Consider the following 19,814-nt stretch of genomic DNA (forward strand, 5'->3'; position numbering starts at 1 on the left):
TACGCAAATATCAAGATAAACTATTTCCATGTCTAGATTACATACAGCACGATTATAATGATAGCCATAGATTAATAACTATAAAAGTAAAATAAGAGTGTCTGAAATGACAGACCATCAATGTGTCATTATGTAAATTTATTATAACACAGTAGGTCATGGGGAAAAGTTAGGCATAAGATTTTTGTAAGAATTATGCAGATGACGGGGATCGTGGCAATGCAGAGGCCAGCCGGAGCAAAAACAAGAGGTCATCGGCTACCTGCAAGAAGAGAGCGTCAGCGCGCCACCTGACGTGAAGGGCGCGAGAGCATCCGGTCCTACAAGCTGACAGTCACCGGGCCGTATACCTGAGGGATTAGGCGGCAGATAATCCTCGCCGGGCCACAAGCGAAAGTGAGGCTGGCCATTGACACTGACACGCGACCCACACGCGACAGCCTGCTAGCTCTCCGTTTGGAGGGATTCCCTGCGGCAGACCACGTTGTCGTGAGTACACGAAGAAGATCACATATCTCGTCAGAACCTGCGCCTCATGTGCCTCAGGACAGAAAGGGACGCTATATACTCACCTGTTTGGGTTTTTACAACTCACTAGCATTGGCCGATCTCCATACACAAAGCAGTATCGTGCCACACACTCTAACAAATGAATGGTCTCATTTCTAACTTCTCCTCTCTATTTGAGAGCAGTTGTAGCAATCGTCGCTCCTAGTTCGATCCTGTATGGATGACCTCACACACTTGTGGAGTCACTCCATGTGCCATCATCCCTCGTCGAACTGCAATATTGGGAAACGAAAAGTACTGTCCAGTGAGAGAAGAGACCTAGACTAGTGATGTATCCCAACAAGTAGACCTCAGAGACAATTAATCGACGTGAGGAGAGCCTATCACTGTGTCTTCCTACTGTACTGCCGTGATCATATGTGTGGGTCTTGCTGCAATCTCAACAGAGTACTGCAGATGCTCCAGCACACCCCATTGCCGTTGCAACAACATAGCAACAACACCTGACGTTTAGCCCTATGTGATGTCAGTACTGTGGAATTTGTGAAGTGCTTCGAATATTTCTAACAATGTGATTTAGTGCCTCATTCTCAGCACAGTCGTGAACATTGTGCAATGTGGAAGCACAACTTGACACCCCATGAACCTTTTTTTTTTTTCTTAAATTTCTTTCTCTAGTGTTGTTTTTGTAATGTATGTTATACCTTGTATGTGTTTGTGTTTTACACTGTAATTCTTATTACAAATTACTGTATTGTTCTCCACACCATGTTGTTTTTTTGTATTTGGTATTTATTGTTGTGTGTATGCAAACAGAGTGCCTGAAGTCCCCATAAACTGAAGCAGATACCACCACTGTCATTGTGAATGGACCATCAGTTCAGGGAACATTTTGTAAAGGTTATTCTTGCTGTAGGGAGACAGAATGAATCGGAGGTTGTAACTAGATTCTGAAAGCTCACAAAGAGATTGTTAACTTAAATAGTACCATGTGTGAGTGAGTTCAGGTTAGTTTCATGATTCAAATTGTTGTAAACTCTTGGGCATTTAATTGCGGAGCACTCCAACTCTGATTGTAAAGAATAAACTGCTCCATATTTTCTCACATGCCCGGGCCATATTTAGAGCGTGAATGTCTGTGTGAATCGGTGTTTGGAAGGGGCTCCCTGGGTATGGATGTGTGATGTGAGTGTTAGTGTTCCATATTAAGAAGGTGAAGTTGGCTACATCATAAATAATCCTCCCTCTATGAGCTGCATTTTTCGGTTGCAGTGGTTTTTTTATAGAGTGCGGCATGTGGAGTCAGTTTGTAAGATTGTTCTTGGGCGATTGACTCACTACCTTGCTCCTAAGTGAGCCAACCGCTCACCAATTACAATCTAATATGGCGTAGGGGCTATGAGAGGTGGCATGAGCCCCCTCTCATATTTCTATCTTACGATTTTCGTCTCTAATTGCATGCGGTGAAAAGTTGCTATTCCTTCCCACGCGGGCTTCCCACGCAGCGTCTCTCGTCACCCGGGTGGTCCGGTGACAGGCGGGCTCCACTGATCTGGGAAGGGTTAAGCCGACGGGCGTGAGGAAGTCGAGTGAATGCTTTGCAGACGCCGACAGTGCCAAAAGACACGCCCGGAGGGGTCTGAAGTAGCGGCTGGGCTAGAGGTTCCGTTACTTTGCAGAATCTTAGCGAAAACACTTTCTGGCAGGCTACCAGCGAGGCGTGGGAATGACTTGTGTACCCAGGCAGTTGTGCCGGGAAAATTCCCGCGCTTTCTGCAAAATAGTAACTGTGATTGGCTTGCTCAGGACATAGCTCCGTGACGTAGCAAAATCAGCGCAGAAATTGGCGCCAAGAATCTCCATTGGTGGAATGGTAGTGCTCCAGCAATGGAGTGGAATTTTCCGCCAGTTTTCGAGTTGCTGATTGGAACGTTTAACCATGGCCACTGTCGTGGGGCGGGATTGTTGTGTGTTCGGCCTGTACGGGTGCTCTAGATGTCGGCTCTCGCCTTTCGGTCGAGGACGTCGAAGCAACCAGCCATCGCCTCCGGCACGCCAGATCGTGTTCTGGCAGTTAAGAAGACAGTTTGGTAATGTATGTCCGCAGCACCGGCAGATAGGGATTTTCCTAGGTGATAATCAGAGCGCACCTGTTCGTCTTTTTCTAACTTTGTTCTGTCTTGAGTAGCAGCAATTAATGTTGGGTTAGCTGTGTGTCTCTCTTAAGATTTGAGTGGCAAGGAATTGGCTCCACATACCACTTCGTCTTAAACCTCACAATCTAGGTTAGGGACAACTTCACCTTCACAGAGTTTGTAAGAGTATCCAATTTGAGCCAATTTGATGTATTATAAATGTTTCATGTGTTTTTGTTTATTATTTTGTGTTTAGTCTTAATAAATCATATTGTTATTTTGGACAGAACTTTCATTCTGTTAATCGGTAGACCAACCCAACATTTCTCACTACGTTAATGAAACCTTCCTTTATTTAGCTTATTTATCAAATTAAATTATTGCAGGTGCCAAACTCTTTTCTACTCCACTTGCAGGGTTGATTACAGTCAGTTCGCGTATATTTTTTAATCCATGTGCAACTGCAAAAGTCGGAGTTAGAATAGGGGGGGCTTAGAGCATCATTTACATATGTTGATTCTAGAAGAATTTAGTGATAAATACACTGCTTGCCCCGGCACCTCGCACACATAAAAAGAAATGATATAGAAGAAGATAGAGGTGTGAAAAGCCAAGTGTGTTTATCTGTGCTCCAAATTTGGTGATTTATGTATTGGTTCGCATGTTTCTGGAATAATACTTAAAATGGTACATTGTTGGATACGAATACCTCACTGAAAGCTGGAATAACTATCAACTGTAGCTATTGAAATTAGCCATGAGACCATCATTAACAGAAATGGAATTCATAATTTAAAGAATGAAACACTGCTTCAATTACGTATTTTCTGTACGATTTTCTCAAGGCTTTGCAAGAATTTATTGTCATGATCAAGTACTAATATTTACATGGGCATGTGGCGAGTGTCGAACATGGAAAAATGTAATCGCTGGTTTTGTATTCTCCTGTATGCTGACAACTTTGACTTGTGCTTATTCTCGGACATTTTTCGTGCCATGTTTTAAAAGTTCGGTGTTTTATTGTGTTCTCATGTTGAATGAGTCTACTTAAATCTTTATGTGGTTGACAGTTACTAGTATAGTCTACAAAACTACCACATGTAATATCCAGTTGGTCCTTCTTACCTGTTTTCGTCGTCCTTTACGTCTCCACGAAAATTTTTCGATCGACGTTGTTGTTTAGTAAGCACAGTGGGCCTTCTGCCATTACCAAAATACATCCAAATGTTTCCACAAGGCATTTCACATCAAGATTGTGAGAACCTAGTGAAATATATAGTACAAACAACCATTAAAACGGAACATTAACGTGTGCCCGTCGTTTCGCCATATCCACAAAGCCTAACCTATATGACTTCACAACAGCATAGTTTTGGCGTCTCACATTCAACATCTTCGCCTACAACCTCTGCCTCGTGCGTGTTTTAGACCTGACCTGACCTTACTGCACAGACATTTTGTGGCTGGGGCCCCACTAACTGTTAGGCACCACATACAGCATAAGGCAACTTATACTCCACATGTGCCTTCTGTTACTGTGCTATTTTCATAATCCGCAGCCACGGCTATGCCTGCCACGCTGGGCAACTGGGTTTTCGCACACAATTTTCCCCGGGACTGTGTAACGTCACGAGTCATTATGCGATAACTTTATTGCAGAAAGCTAATTTGCAGAACAGTCCATAGCATTGGAGCCATTGGCTGTGAAGGAGACAGCTAGTTGTGTCTTAGCAATGACTCATTTACACCTGTCACTATGCTAGCTGTGGGAAGCGGTATCTGTGTCACTTCGAGTGACTGAATATTCAAACCCTTAAGAATCTATATTTAATATTGTTTAAAGTCGATACACTACCTTTTGTTGTTCAAGAGAATATGGTATAAAAATTTCAGCCTTCTGTTTGTCATAGTTTTGAAGTTAGAGGAAATTACCTACAACACCCGAAACCGGCACTTGGACTAAAAGACTCAGTTAGGAATAATAACATATGTTGCTTGAGGCTTTCCTAACGGACATGTTGTATATATGGTTCTCAGGCGAGACGTCAGATGTCATAGTGAAAACTCCACAATATTTCATCAGCGAAACTGGCCTACATCTTCAGGTGCAACGAACACACTGTTGAGGCATGACTAGAGCCACCTATTCATGCCAGTCTTAGGCAGGAAGTGCGCATGCGTGGAAGGCGCCAAATGCGATGGCCAATAGCGACGATATCAACCGGTAGCTGGAAGGACAGCAACGCCACCTACAAGATGAAGAACCAAAGACTTCGGCGCACGCGCGGAGGCTGCTGCCGCTCTGCGATGGCATTGGCCGCAACAGCGATCTCTGCCGGAAGCCGCAAGCAGACAGCTTATCCAATGACCTACTCCATCTGCGTACCACTTTCCAACAAAATGGATATTTCAAACGGGAGATTCGCCGTGCCTTACACCCGAAGCGGGTTACCCAACGTGAGGAACTGGAAGAAGGCTAAGAACAAAGGGGAATGGTCATCTTGCCATACATCCGCGGTGTCTCTTCAAAAATAGGAAGATTATTGAAGAAGCATAAAGTTAAATGTGTCTTTCGTCCGCCAGCAAAACTCAGAGCTCCCTTGGGCTCATCTAAGGACAGCCTTGGCCTAGGAAGACCCGGTGTTTACGAGATTCCTTGTAGCTGCGGCATGTCGTACATCGGACAAACTTGTCACACTGTAGAAGAGAGATGTACTGAACAGCGACGCTACACTCGTCTGAAGCACCCAGAGAAGTATGCAGCGGCCGAGTATTGTATCGGTACAGGCCATTCTATGAATTATCAGCGCACCAAAATTCTCGCGCCGACGAGTTTGTACTGGGACAGTGTTATTAAGGAAGCAGTGGAAATACGTAGCTCGACGAATCTTGTAAACAGAGACACGGGCTTTCAGCTCAGTACAGCTTGGGATCCAGCAGTGGCCATATTGAAGTCGCATCGAGCAGAGAGGAGTACTATTGGTCATACGACGGATAACGATTCGCCAGCAACATAAACATTCTGTTGACAACGGGAGGATAGTCACGCGCCTTACGCGGACGCGCATTTTTGCTTGCGGCTTCCGACAGAGGTCGCCGGGGCGACCGATGGCATCGGAGAGCAGCAGCGGCAGCCTCCGCACGTGCGCCAAAGTCTTTGGTTCTTCATCATGTAGGTGGCGTTGCTGTCCTTCCAGCTATCGGTTGATATCGTCGCTATTGGCCATCGAATTTGGCACCTTCCACGCATGCGCACTTCCCGCCTAAGACTGGCATAAATAGGGGGCTCTAGTCATGCCTTAGCAGTGTGTTAGTCGCACCTGAAGATGTCGGCCATTTGCGCTGATGAAATATTGTGGAGTTTTCACTATGATATGCGACGTCTCGCCCGAGAACCATATATGCAGGAATAATAACAGTTTGTCTTTTAGTATCAATTGAAATCATTACTGGAGTTCACAATATGTCAGGTCAATTTATTTGGATTTTCATATTAAAAACGTTAACTACTTTTCACTTTCGAAATATAAAATTCAGAAAAGAATGTTATTTAATTGATATCTATTTATTTTGTTGTTGTGGAATGAATGAGAATGAGTGAGAGTGTGTAAGTGAGACATACGTAGAAATTCAATATTGTATATTGTACCACATTACATACGTAGAAATTCAATATTGTATATTGTACCACATTACCTAACTGTGTAGTGGGAAAGTTGTGTTTTCCCCTCATTGCTGGTGATGTATCTCTAAGAGTACTTGCTTTTGTAAGAAGGCAGCCAGAATAGCCGTTTGCAGAGTAATAGTTTTATTGCCAGATTAGTTTTCCTTTCGTTTGTTGTTGTTAAACATTATATTAATATTTCTATATTGAAACAACGTGAATGCAACTGGGAATAGTTATTGGCGTAGGACAGTTTTGGCGCAAGAATGATCTCGAATGATTGTTCTGATTGGGTAGTCATTTTGATCAACCAATCAGAGTTTAGCAGTTCCCGCGCACTGCCAGGTAGTTATAGGCAATGGAAGTAGCGGCATAGAGGAGTCGCTGGGTAGATACTGAACGTGCACGTCATGTCGAACATGTCCACCAGCATAATGTGTAAAATGAAGAAGTTATTGGAATTTCGCGTCCAGATTGTGTTGCTGTAGGAGCAGTTGCATTTACGGACAGTTTTGTGAAGTTTGGAAGTTCTAGATTGGTGTTGTTGGAAAGATAAACGCGTGTGAACTTTCGGCCTTTAGTAAATTCCGGGTGGCGTGTTTTGTATCCGTATATGGAATATTAGGCGAGCAATTTCTTTAATAGAAATCTACTGAAAAGAACTGAATGTGAAACTCAGGTATAGTAGCGGAGTATTGACTGTGAAATCTCGTAATTCTTCAGTTTGGACTTACGTACATTTCTGGCTGCCTTGCGTGTGTACTGGGCTGCATGAACTGTGAACTGAGGACACTGATGTTGTTCGCTAATTACATGTGGGCCGACGGCAGGTATTTTTTTTCTTGAACTGAAATGGAATAAAAGACTCGTTTCAGAATTTTGACATTTTACTGAGAGGACGAAGCAACCACTTTCCACCTGCAAAGTATTATAAGAATTTACAGGATAGCTTGCTACCAGAGTTTACGCAGACTTTGCAACAAAAGTATTTACGGCGTTTTCTTCAACGCTGCTTTTACGATGTCATGGCAGTTCATACGTATGCAGAGAAACGGGCCGGTGATCTGCAGCCGTACTGAGGTAGGTGGCACTTCTGCAGTGAACAGTACGACGAAAGACAGTGACATTCAGTACGAAAATTAGACCTGCCACGCCACAATTGGTGCTTTATCGAGCCGGGAAAAACAATAGTAAAGTTCGAGTGCGTATGAACTTTATAAAAGCAACAGTGTCGAGTGAACTCGTGAAGTATTCACACGCACGTGTAAAGGACAATATACACGTGTGCAAAGAGCTTTCATTAAGAAACAGCAGCTAGTGGAACGAGGAGGCAGCCTACGTGAGCGACCGCTGAGCTTCAAGAGACGGCGTTCCTACTGCAGCAGACCGGCAGTGGGAGCAGTTGGCAGCCGGGCAGAAGCAGTGGCCCGTATTCTGGTCCAGCGTAGGCAGAGCTAGGCGGACGGACCCACTGTTTCATCTCGCCGTGCAGTTAACCGGACGAGGCAAAAGATAAGTAGTGTTCTACTTAGAGTTTTGTGTGTGTGTGCCAAGGACCTTTGCAAAATGGCAGAAAAGAATCAGGAAATTGTAGATGAGAAACTGAAGGTAAATTTAGGCAATGTACAAGGGGCGTTTGAAAATTCCGTGCAAAAATAAAAACTAATGACGTGTTTGGGGTAAACTTTTTTATTTTTTGACATAGTCTCTTTTTAGATTTATACACTTCATCCAACGCTGTTCTAATTTGTTAATCCCTTCTGAATAACAGTGATTGTCCAAGTCTGCAAAATAGCTATTAGTTGCTGCAGTCACCTCCTCGTTTGAATAGAATCTTTGTCCTGCCAGCCATTTGTTCAAATTGGGGAACATATAGTAGTCGAGGAAGCCAAGTCTGGAGAACAGGGCGGATATGAAACGAGTGTGAATCTTATTTCCATTAATTTTGCGACCACAACTACTGAGGTGTGTGCTGGTGTATTGTCGTGATGGAAAAGGTCTTTTTTTTGCGGTCCAATCGCCGGCGATTTTCTTGCAGGTCGGTCTTCAAACGGTCCAATAACGAAGAATAATATACACCTGTAATAGTTTTACCCTTTTACAGATAGTTGATGAGGATTATTCCTTGCGAATCCCAAAAGACAGCCGCTACAACCTTTCCGGCCGAAGGAATGGTCTTCGCCTTTTTGGTGCAGATTCTCCCTTGGTAACCCATTTCTTAGATTGTTGTTTGGTTTCAGGAGTATAGTAATGTATTCATGTTTCATCCACAGTGACGAAACGACGCCTAAAGTCCTGCGGATTCTTCCTGAACGGCTGCAAACAATCCTTGCGACGCTTCACACTATTCCATTTTTGGTCAAACGTGAGCAATCGTGGAACCCATGTTGCGGATAGCTTTCTCATGTCCAAATGTTTATGCAAAATATTATGTACTCGTTCATTCGAGATGCCCACGGCACTAGCAATCTGATGCACCTTAAGTCTTCTGTCATCCATCACCATATCATGGATTTTATCAATGATTTCTGGAGTTGTAACCTCCACAGGGCGTCCATAACGTTCAGCATCATTTGTGCCCATATAGCCACTTCGAAAATTTTGAAACCACTTATAAACTGTTCTAATCGAAGGTACAGAGTCACTGTAATGTTTATCAAGCTTCTCTTTAGTCTCCTGAGACGTTTTGCCTTTCATAAAGTAATGTTTAATCACCACACGAAATTCTTTTTCGTCGATTTTTTGACAATCACTCGACTTCCTTGATTCACACGAATGCCAAACACAAAGAAATAGACCAATATGCCTGAAACTTGGTGTGCATTCTTTCCAACGATCCTACTAACTAACTGACCTCGATACGCGCCGGTGGTGCCATCTATCGGACTTTTCACGGACTTTTCAAACGCCCCTCGTAAATTACAAAGATGATTCCATGGCTGGTAATTTCAGTTTTGATGTATCACAAACCAATGACAGTGGTTTGCCATATTCAGTAAGTTCTAATTATGGTATACGAAATGAACTGAGTACGGTGGAAGCTGATATTAAATATATGCCTGTAGCTATTACCAAATCAAAACAGGAACCAATGTCAACTGTGGGGGAATCAAGGGTTAGTGTGTCGGAAATGCTAATCAATATTGTGACAAAAATGAATGGATTGGGTAGTGAAATTAAAACGACAATAAGTTCAGATATTGACACTAAAATTTGTAGATTGGGTGTTGAGATGGATTCCAAAATGAAAAAAATGGGGTCAGATATAAAAACTTCATTAAGTTCTGAAATAAATGAGTTACACACTGAAGTTGTTGAAATGGAATCTAAAATGGAAGACAAAATTTCTAAATTGAGGGACTCTTGGAATAATTACATGGCTTTGCTTAGTGATAGTATTAAAAGTGATATTAATCTGGTAAAATTCGAATGTAATACTGCTATTGTAACAGTGAGCAAGTTGCTGAGGGTAATTTAGAGAACCAGCATTTGAGGCTGACTGCAGTACAATTTTACTGCCGCCATCTTACATTTCGCGGAAAGACCACAAAGATAAGATAAGATAAGAGAGATTAGGGCTCGTACAGAGGCATATAGGCAGTCATTTTTCCCTCGTTCTGTTTGGGAGTGGAACAGGGGGAGAAGATGCTAGTTGTGGTACGAGGTACCCTCCGCCACGCACCGTATGGTAGATTTTGGAGTATGTATGTAGATGTAGACGTAGACAACCAGCAGTTAAAGCAACAATTACATTCAGAATTAAATAAAGTTCAGGAACAGATTAAAAATGTAGAAAAATGCTGTGAGGATAGTCATGTTGTCTTAGAAAGTAAAGTTAAAGAAGGAAAAGACGTATGTGGAAAGCTAGGTGCGCAAGTTGCTGATAAAATTACTAACATTGAAACTAACATCCAGCTATTCAGTACCAGTGTGAATGAGCAATTCTGTGAGTATGAAGGTAGTCCAACCGAAGTAGAGCAAAATGCTAACAACCATAGTCGCTGTATAGTAACTAACAGTGTTGTAGATTTATCAGAAGTTCCATATGTTACTCACAGACAATTTTTGAGATTTGATCCAAGTAAGAATGTTCATCCAAAAGAATTTTGGAGTGGTTTTGAAGCTGTATTACCCAAATCTTGGAATGACAAGCGAAAGGTAGGTTTCATTGCCTCTAATCTAATGGGAAAGCTAGAATCTAGGGAAATTTAGCTTCTGGTAAGTATGACAGATTAGTGGACCTCAAACAAGCATTCTTTGAAGAGTACTGGGGAAACGGAAGCAAAGGGAAGTTTTTAACTAGTTTTGGTCTGGGGAAAAGTATGGCCCGAATAAAGATAGTATTAAAAGGCTTGTACAAAGATGGATGACTATTTTGTCCTATTTAACTGCTAAGGTTGAAACAGAATAAATAATTACGGGAATAGAGAACAAGTTACCGTTGTATTGGCGAAATAACATCATTTTGGCACCCAGGGATGACATTCACCGGTTTATTCATTATTTGGAGAGGGTGAAAAACATTTTAAAAGAGGAAGAAAATACTAGGAGAGATTTTAGGCCTCCCGCTAGACCCAATGAAAACAGAGCGGAAGTTATATAAACAGGATCGGCATGCAGCGAGCAAACAGTTATAGAGGCAGATACCAGGGAAGAGGGGGCTCTGCTAGAAATAGGTGTAATGACCGAGTACAATACTATGATTGCTGTCAACTACAGACCGATGACGTAACGAGTAGGCACAGCCCGTCAGGTGACAGAAACGTCAGAGGCAATTGCTTCACACAGCAGGGAAACGATTAGAGGTCTGTAATGACGCTAGCGTTTGCAGACTGCAACCGTACAAATTAAAGCCGCTAGCGACACCCTTTGTGAAAGAGGCACCTACAACAGTTTTGGAAGTAATGTTAGTGAAATCAGGAGGGCAGAGGAGAGTGACACTGAAAAGAAATTTACTTATTTAGAAAATGAAGTAGTATTTCATGAAAGGGAAAGTTAAAATAAAGATCACAGGAACCGTGTTAAGACGGGAATAAATACAGAAAGTGAAGACTCAGATCAGGAAGTGGGGGTAAATCAGAACTGTGAAAAGACATGAAACTACCTATAGATCGCGGAATTAATACTATGGAAATACAAGAGGAGGTTGTGAATAGGTTGAATCAAGCAATTTCAGAGAGTGAGGATGAAGAGATGGAAGAGGAAGAAGAAGGAGATGATATAAATAATTCTGACAACACATTGGATAGGGTTGCAGACACAGAAGTTGGTACAGAGGGTGAAAAGTTAGAGAGATGTTTTGATTTGTCTGTAGTGGATAGGATTGAAAAAGCCGCCACTATTAATGAAGTTAAAGGGGATCCAGTTAAGTGGCTCTGAGCACTATGGGACTTAACATCTGTGGTCATCAGTCCCCTAGAACTTAGAACTACTTAAACCTAACTAACCTAAGGACATCACACACATCCATGCCCGAGGCAGGATTCGAACCTGCGACCGTAGCAGTCGCACGGTTCCGGACTGAGCGCCTTAACCGCGAGACCACCGCGGCCGGCTCCAGTTAAGTGTACTATCCACAGAAAAGGTAGGTTTTGACAGGTGTGAAGTAGTGCATGATTCATTAGAGGAGTCTGAATCTGTAATCAGAAGAGAATATATTGGGCAACCTATCACTGAAGTAACTGTGTTTAAAGAAAAGGTTTCTTGTTTAATAGATACTAGTTCTGAAGTTTGTGCAGTGTCCCAGAATTTTGTTAATGCTCTCCCTGAAAGTAAGCAAATAGTTATAATGCCAGTGAGCGGGCTGAAAATTACGGTGGCCACTGGGAAAACCAAGAAGGTGGTTAAACAGGAAATCATTGTAAGTGGAGTACAAATAGAGCTAAATTTTTTGATTGTTAATGGACTCAGTGTTTAAATACTGGCAGGTGTCGATTTCTTACGTAAATACACTCCTGGAAATTGAAATAAGAACACCGTGAATTCATTGTCCCAGGAAGGGGAAACTTTATTGACACATTCCTGGGGTCAGATACATCACATGATCACACTGACAGAACCACAGGCACATAGACACAAGCAACAGAGCATGCACAATGTCGGCACTAGTACAGTGTATATCCACCTTTCGCAGCAATGCAGGCTGCTATTCTCCCATGGAGACGATCGTAGAGATGCTGGATGTAGTCCTGTGGAACGGCTTGCCATGCCATTTCCACCTGGCGCCTCAGTTGGACCAGCGTTCGTGCTGGACGTGCAGACCGCGTGAGACGACGCTTCATCCAGTCCCAAACATGCTCAATGGGGGACAGATCCGGAGATCTTGCTGGCCAGGGTAGTTGACTTACACCTTCTAGAGCACGTTGGGTGGCACGGGATACATGCGGACGTGCATTGTCCTGTTGGAACAGCAAGTTCCCTTGCCGGTCTAGGAATGGTAGAACGATGGGTTCGATGACGGTTTGGATGTACCGTGCACTATTCAGTGTCCCCTCGACGATCACCAGTGGTGTACGGCCAGTGTAGGAGATCGCTCCCCACACCATGATGCCGGGTGTTGGCCCTGTGTGCCTCGGTCGTATGCAGTCCTGATTGTGGCGCTCACCTGCACGGTGCCAAACACGCATACGACCATCATTGGCACCAAGGCAGAAGCGACTCTCATCGCTGAAGACGACACGTCTCCATTCGTCCCTCCATTCACGCCTGTCGCGACACCACTGGAGGCGGGCTGCACGATATTGGGGCGTGAGCGGAAGACGGCCTAACGGTGTGCAGGACCTTAGCCCAGATTCATGGAGACGGTTGCGAATGGTCCTCGCCGATACCCCAGGAGCAACAGTGTCCCTAATTTGCTGGGAAGTGGCGGTGCGGTCCCCTACGGCACTGCGTAGGATCCTACGGTCTTGGCGTGCATCCGTGCGTCGCTGCGGTCCGGTCCCAGGTCGACGGGCACGTGCACCTTCCGCCGACCACTGGCGACAACATCGATGTACTGTGGAGACCTCACGCCCCACGTGTTGTGCAATTCGGCGGTACGTCCACCCGGCCTCCCGCATGCCCACTATACGCCCTCGCTCAAAGTCCGTCAACTGCACATACGGTTCACGTCCACGCTGTCGCGGCATGCTACCAGTGTTAAAGACTGCGATGGAGCTCCGTATGCCACGGCAAACTGGCTGACACTGACGGCGGCGGTGCACAAATGCTGCGCAGCTAGCGCCATTCGACGGCCAACACCGCGGTTCCTGGTGTGTCCGCTGTGCCGTGCGTGTGATCATTGCTTGTACAGCCCTCTCGCAGTGTCCGGAGCAAGTATGGTGGGTCTGACACACCGGTGTCAATGTGTTCTTTTTTCCATTTCCAGGAGTGTATGAAGGATGGGTGAATTTTGGGACAACTGATGTGATTATTAGAGTAAATGAAAAACTGGTACTTATTTCCTTTATAGGAAAAAGACAGTGTGTAGACGATGGCCAAAGTGACATTCCAATAAGATACTGCAGGACCACAGAGTTGCTCGAGGGCTGTAATGAATATGGTAAGAGAATGGAAGTTGGCCTTTCTGAGAGAAGGGGAAGGCGCAGTGTCACTGATTTGAGAATGAAAAACATACTGAAGGAGGATGGAGACACCAGTAATTAGGGAGCCTCAGGGAACACGCATTCTTTGCGTCGACAGGTGTCTGACGCACTAGGCATCCAGAGTTGTTGGCAATACTACTTCCTTTTCATTTCGTGTTGTCAACCGCACTGTTCATCATTCAAAACTTTTGCTATCGTCTTTCCTTCTTCCCTGCTCTTGTAAATAATGTACCTAGTGTTAGAATAAAGTTATTAAAGGCAGACAGCATACTAATCAGTATGAGAAACAAATGGGAATGAGGTGGTAAGGCATACAGTAATGTGACTAGTTTCAAAAGTTTGGAACTTGTAAAGATATTTTTGTAAGAAATACGTTCAAAGCAGGAAAGAACTGCCTGCAAAATGAGTAAAAATAAGTTGTGTATTTGATGTGTTTTGAAAACCACAGAGGTGAACTTAAGTGGAATTTAGTAATTTCAGTAATGTGTATTTTCTTTGAATATTGTCTACAAGGTGTAATGGCGAGCCACAGAAGCTGGCAAGGGTAATTTTCAGTAGTTTTATAAAATTGTATTCCCTTTTATATAATGTATATAGGAGATGTTGCAGAACTGTAGAAGGTGGCTATGAACGATTTTCAGTGTTCAATAATTTTGTATTCTTTATGTAATGTATCATGATTTTTTCAGAGCCGCAGACGTAGGCGGAAATGATTTTTCAGTATAATGTACAACAGCTCGTTTTGGGTGAAGTCATGCAGCTTAATTAGTAACTGTAGATGAAAAATTTTTTGCTAAAGGAAAATTCCTAGAGAAAAAAAATTGTGGATTTTTTAAATCAGCAATAATTGTAATATAACTTGCGTAATGATTAAAACAGATTTTGAAAAAAGATTTCAGTAGTAGTACCGATATTGGGTACTGTTAAAATTTTGAGAAGCAGTTGATTCACTTTTTACTGAGAGGATTAATATGAAAATGTTACTGCAGCGAAGTCTGAAAAAATTTTGGAAAAAAAATTTTGAAAGGCTCTTTGAAAAATTTTGGTTTTAATTTTGAAAAGGGAGAATTATTATGTATTAGGATAAATGTGTGTGTTAGGTTAGCATGTAAGTGCTAATAATGGACATTTAGATGTACTGTATATTGCAGGTACGAAAAATGGGACAGAACCGGATACGATACTGAGAGGGAACTTGACAGCGCTGGATACTGTATCCCAGTGAAAAGCCATTATATGACCCATTTGTAGAAGTGATCCGCACCCATTTGTTTCACCAGTGAAAATTGTCGAAACCTCCAACTTCCTGTCAGAAAAGTGTTCAATTAAGAGACGATCCCCACATCAAAGTGTAAGGTTCAGGAAAGGACACCATCTGCAGTGCCTAAATTACAATTAGTAAAGTTTTTGGAAGCTGATTAAGCGACAACATAAAATTATTGTTTATTTTGGTCAAATGATATGTGCAAGATATAAAAGTTTTGATTAGGGAAAGTTTGTAGTTTCAAGAACTTATGTAAAATTTCCCTGTGTGAACAATTTGTAAATTTAAATTGAGAGAAAATGTTGTAATAGGTGATTTTGGGGGGAAGGAGAGAGAAATTTTTTGTAAACTAATTTGAGTGTATGCCATCAAGCCCTAGCCATCGATATTTAATGTAACTATATGTTGTAACGTAATTTTGGATATTTTGTTTATTTGAGAAAGATTTCTGCTAAAATTAGATTTTAGTAGGAACTATTTAGATTTTACAGTTTCGGTATAGCTAACGAAATCATTCTTAACTAACATTTGTTGCAATAAGAACCATAAAAATGCTCAGGAGAAATTTTAGGTTCTTAGGGGGGGTGTAATGGCGCGAGTCAATACTCGATAACTTTATTGCAGTTAGCTACTTTGCAGAACAGCCCATAGCATTGGAGCCATTGGCTGTGAAGGATACAGCCAGTTGTGTCTTTGCAATGACTCATTCGCACCTGTCGCTATGCTAGCCGTGGGAAGCGGTATCTGTGTCACTTCGAGCGACTGAATATTCAAACCCTTAAGAATCTGAATGAACTATATTAAATATTATTTAATATCGTTTAAAGTCGATACACTACCCTTTGTTATTCAAGAGAATATGGTATAAAAATTTCAGCCTTCTGTCTGTCGTAGTTTTGGAGTTAGAGGAATTACCTACAACACCCCAAACCCCTCTGGATGCTGGATGACTCTCGCCTATCAGGCATTACTAATGGTACTTATTATAAAATCAATACCACCGAGGGACCTCCTGTTTGTCACATGCCCGTCGGCTCAATTCAAACAACCTCCGCTGGCTAAATCCATCGTTGGCAAGTTCCTTAGTTCGTGTATTGTTCGCCAGTCAGATAGCAACTGGTCTTTTCCCATACACCTCGTTCAATAGAAGGACGGTGTGGCCAGGGTCTGTGGTATGGCTCTTAACACTCTCACAATTATCGACAACTATCCAATCCTGCACATACAAGACTTCGCTTAGTGGTGCCTTGGATTGAAGCAAAGCCTATTATCAGATTTTGATGGCCCCAGAGGAGATTCTGAAGACTGCTGTGATTACACCCTTTGGTCTCTATGAATACTGTTGTACTTCATACAGCCTAAAAAACGATACCCAAACCCGGCAACATTTTACTGACTCCTTTCTTTTTAACATACTGTATGTGTACACCTATGTAGATGACATACTCATTTTCTCCTCATCCGAGGCTGAGTACGAATTACATTTTGCGCATATTCTGAACATCCTATATAGAAATGGTGTCGAGATAAACCATGAGAAATCTCAACTGCACGAAGCAGACGTCACCTTTCTTGGCCATGCAGTTTTGGCTGATGGCATCTATCCTACCTCCGACCAGGTTGATTTCATTTAACATCTTCATCTTCCCAGTGACTACAATGAGTTGCACCGATTTCTCGGCACTATCAACTTTTACAGACGACACATTTCTCATGCTGCATCCCTTCAGGCCACCCTCACTGATGTGCTTGAAGGCAAAAACACTTCTGGTGCAAGGAAGGTTCCCTGGATGGAAGACATACATTGCACTTTCAACGCACTGAAGTTGGCTCTTTCCCGCGCTGTCACTTTGCTCCATCTTATCCCAGATGCTCGTATTTCCATTACGACCTATGTCAGTGATTGGTCAATAGAAGTGGTGTTACAGCAACATGTGGGCAGTACAACAGGGCCTTTGAAATTTTTTACTAAGAAACTGGTAGCCTCTCAGCGCAAATGGTCCACATTTGATCATAATTTACTGGCAATATATGAAGCTGTACAATACTTTCGTGATGACACTGAGGGCCACTAGTTCGTCACGTGCATAGATCACTGTCCCCTAGCAGATTCGATACGAAGCCTGTGCAAGAATGTACCTGCATGACGCCTATGGGACATGGGCCTCGTCTGTCAATACTCCACTGATGTGCGGTATATGCAAGACGCAGACAGTGTCTTCGTGGACTATCTCTCTCACGTGAACTGTATAACCCCCTCCATCAATATGAATGAGCTTGCCAACCTTCAAGCAAAAGATCTGGAGTTGTCGCAAGTGCGTCAGGATTTGAACTGTTCTCTAATGCTCGACCAGTGCCTCCTCCTGGGCTCCACGATGCCTATCTTCTATGACACTTCCACGGGTATACTCCACCCGGTCATCCCCATTTCTCTCCATCATACATTTTTCGATTCCCTTCATGGTCTCTCCCATCTGGGGATTAAAGCTACGAGTACCATCATAACAGAACTCTTCATCAGGCCAAGGATTAAAAAGAACTGCAGGGGGTGCACGTGGGCATATGTACCATGTCAAAGGAGCAAATGCCGAAGGGCAGGTTACGACATGTCCACATCGACATCATCAGTCATCTACCTCCGTCTGATGCTTCTGTCACATCCCATCTATTATTGATTGTACGACACAGTGGGTTGAAGCCATCCCATACTCTGGTATCACAGCTGAGACTGTAGCTCTTGCCTGGATTGTTTGATTCGGTTGCTCTTCCACTATTACCAGGGACCAGGGCTGCCAGTATGAGTCAACATTGTTCTCCTGCCTGTGCGAGCCTTGTAGGGTGGAGAAATTAGCAGAGGTCTAATATGGCAAAGCCCTTGTCCTACCTGCCCATTCTAACCAAAGATGAACTTCCAGAACCGGTTAAACGACTGTGCAAATGCATTTCTAAAATATGTACTCCCCCTCCAAGGACTCATACTGTTCCTCGCATAAACCGCCTAAAGACTTCAAACACTATGAATACGTTACGCTATGTGATGACTCACTCAGAACCACACTCAAGCCCCTGTACTCTGGCCTGCACAGAATCTTCAGTAGAGGTCAGAACACCTTCGATATTCTATTGAATGGGAAGAAGCAAACAGTGTCCGTTAATCAGCTCAAACCAGCATGGTGTTCAGCTGATGCCTCCCTAGTGTGGATGAGAGTTCTGATTCAACAGTTGTCGGACCCCAGGATGTGGTTACCGTTTCTAATCCAAGTGATTCCTCTAGGGATACGTCACTCCCCATGTGCAGTGTCTCTTCCTCTGCATGAGATTCTGTTCATTTATGTAGATCAGTGTTCCAGGTCAATGTATATGGTGTTACCATCGACGGCCTATCTGTCAGAGTGAGTAATGGCACCACCTGCGCCTTCTGTGTTCCTTCAACACTATCACAGGACACAGCGCTACACTTCGACGTCACCCCTCACCACGTTCGATGGCCCCAACGACGCTGACATCGACCCTCTGACAGCGTCTGTTTCAGGTGATGCCATTCTTTCAATCTACGTGCCTCTCCTCCCGCCGTTGATCGCTCTCCCCTTGACTGCCGGAGAGCAACTGTACTCTCACGCGGGATGCCGCCTATGTCCTTCCGTATGGCTTCGAGACTTTGTCGTCGACACTGTTTCCAGCTCTGCACCCATATTGTGCTCTACATTACACGAGTGTGGGGGAGTCTGTGGCACGTGTCGACCACAGCAAAGCATAATCGCTAGTTATGTATTCTCCCCTACGCTGACTTCTTTGACTTGTCCAATCTTCTGGGACGTTTTTCGCACCATGCTTTAAAGCTTCTTGTTGTATTGTGTTCTCATGTTGAATAAATCTGTTCAAATCATTACGTGGTTGACTGTTATTAGTGGAGTATATATCACTACCATATGTAATATTCACAAGTATTTTATGTGATGTTTCGGAAAATCGCCCAAAAGAAATCTGTCTGATTGCAGTTGACCATAATAACAACTGCATGGCAAGAGAAGCAGAACAACATACATAGAAACACCGCATAAAATATCTATGTGAATATTTCCTTCTGATAATGAGAATAAATTCTCTAAAAGCGTCATATTAAGCATGAAAAATAAGTAACTAGTGCAGTGTTTCATTATTTAAATCTTGTATTACACAGTTGCAAGCTTTCAAAAACATCGACCACAATGAATGAAGTTAAGATGTAGCATTTCTTAAATGAATATCGTGTATGCAAATTAAAGGGGCTGTTCGGTCGCTACACTCGCTCGAGCCACTGGAGAGTTATTTGTACCTGAGGGACAATGGCCAGGACGCCACCACTCCAAGGGCGGCTAACGTGACACGCCACAGCGAGAGGGGTTGTAGTTACGAATGGACACTCGGTCTGGAGGCCCGCGCGCCTCGTGTGCCAAGGGACGAATATGTATACTTTCTTTGTATGTGATTGTTTTCAGTAGCAACTGCTTCTCTACATGGGTGCTAACAGGGGCCACTTTCATGAGATCAAATTGAGGTGTTTGTTCATCCATTCTCAAATAATTTTTATCGTTCCTTATGTCCATGCATTGTAGCTCACGAAGCAAATTCTGATGAACTCGCTATTCACGATTTCACCCACATTAGTTATCACCTCT

The sequence above is a fragment of the Schistocerca americana genome, chromosome X, assembly GCF_021461395.2.
Source record: "Schistocerca americana isolate TAMUIC-IGC-003095 chromosome X, iqSchAmer2.1, whole genome shotgun sequence".
NCBI classification, from domain to species: Eukaryota; Metazoa; Arthropoda; class Insecta; order Orthoptera; family Acrididae; genus Schistocerca; species Schistocerca americana.